Raw genomic sequence first — 1871 nt, forward strand, 5'->3', positions numbered from 1 at the left:
AAAATTTCACATCTTACATTATTCACATTGATGTAGCTGGCTTATGCTGTCATGTATTACCCACTATATAATTTACCTCATGAGTATGTTCAAATATGTAGTAATACCTACCATTTTGTATATATTTTACATATAGATAGATAATGCAACTATTTATAACTCTAGAAGGGAAATATAATGGGAAGGTGTTGGTGACCCTTTAATGTAGCCCTGAAATTTACTGAACTTGTGCCATGTTCTCACAAACTTCAGAAGGCTATGCTATAATATTAAAACGGCATTCCTTGTCTGGTTATATTGCCCATTTCCTGGCTCAGCATGAAACACAGGAGGAGTGACAATGGGAAGACAATAGCCTTTTGATGGACTTACCTCATCTCTGTCTTACTATTACTTGGAATGACATCAGAAAATCAAAGGGGAATATTTACGTAGAAAGGGAAATTCTCCTTTTCTTCTCTAACCGTTAACGCTCAGTGGGAGAGCAAATACTCTTCTCATTCTTCACAATCCAGGACATATGTTGAGCTTCCTTTTCTGACCGTTGAGATCACAGTATATTAAAACATCATAGAAAGGAGTGTGATTACTACTGCCCGCTTTCTAACTGAGCATCAAAAGTTCCAACCTGACTGGTGTCAAGGGGAGCTTCCAACCTTTCTTATGGGCCCTCTTCTCTCATAGGACTTGGACCATCAGGTTCATTTGGGGAAGTTCGGTAAAGGTTGTTTTGTGCTTAGACAGAAGGAAAAACCTCTAAGACCCTGAACTGAACCTTATGTTCTGATCTAGTTTACTGGAATTCCTGCTACTGTGACACAAGCCGCACTAATAACAAATTATGTTATTGGTAATAACCATACACTTTGCCACTTCTTTGTGTACATATCTCCCTCAGGAACCCCCACACCTGCCAGGGAACCTAAGTTACTGGCAGAACGGGACTTGGGAGTTCTTTGGTCCTCTGGCCAAACGCCACCAGTTAAGTGCTCTAATTTCACCATTTTCTGATATTACACCCACCATATTTTAAATACTGTTTATTTTGGAAAGTCCAGTTTGGAGGCAGTGGAGATTATTACTTTAATATTATTCCTCTATTTTTCAAATTTTAACCATAATGGGGATTTCTCATCAAAAAGTATGGAGGCTAGAAGACAGTAGGATGACAATTTTTACTGTGAAGCAAACAGATCAAACCTTGGCAGGAGTTATAAATCTAGCATGCAGTGGTGGCTTCTATATCAGAAATACAGAGATCTTTACCTTGTGAGAGAAAGCAGTTTGCTTTTCTTTTGGCTGCCGGAGGGATTGATCTACATAGTACCAAGAAACTTTACTTGGCAAGAAACCTACTTGCTTATTGGGGTTTATTAGTCACTTTTGCTAGTAGAGGTCTCATAACACTGCAGTCAGAGCTGTTGATATTAAAATTTTTGACTTGCCAAACAACAGGATATTATTCACTGGAGAAACTTTGGACATCAGAGGGTACAGGCACTCATGTTGAATTTTGACCTATCCACTAGTGGCAAATAGGGAGTTTATCCAATTAAAAATGACACAAATGAACTTATTTACAAAACAGAAATAGATTCACAGACATAGAAAACAAACTTACGGTTACCAGGAAGGAAGAGGGAAGCACAGGAATACATATCTATCACTGAATCACTATGCAGCACACCAGAAATTAATACAACATTGTAAATTGACTATACTTCAATTTGTAAAAATGTTTAGAAAAAAAGAATTAGGGATGTATTTCCCAGAAAAGGAACATGATAAAAATAGTTAGAAGAGACAATTTCCTTCCTCTTTTCTCATCTTGGCTCCACAGCCCCCCAGCACAAAATCTTCAGTGTCTTGTG

The sequence above is a fragment of the Camelus dromedarius genome, chromosome 23, assembly GCF_036321535.1.
Source record: "Camelus dromedarius isolate mCamDro1 chromosome 23, mCamDro1.pat, whole genome shotgun sequence".
In the NCBI taxonomy this organism is placed as follows: domain Eukaryota; kingdom Metazoa; phylum Chordata; class Mammalia; order Artiodactyla; family Camelidae; genus Camelus; species Camelus dromedarius.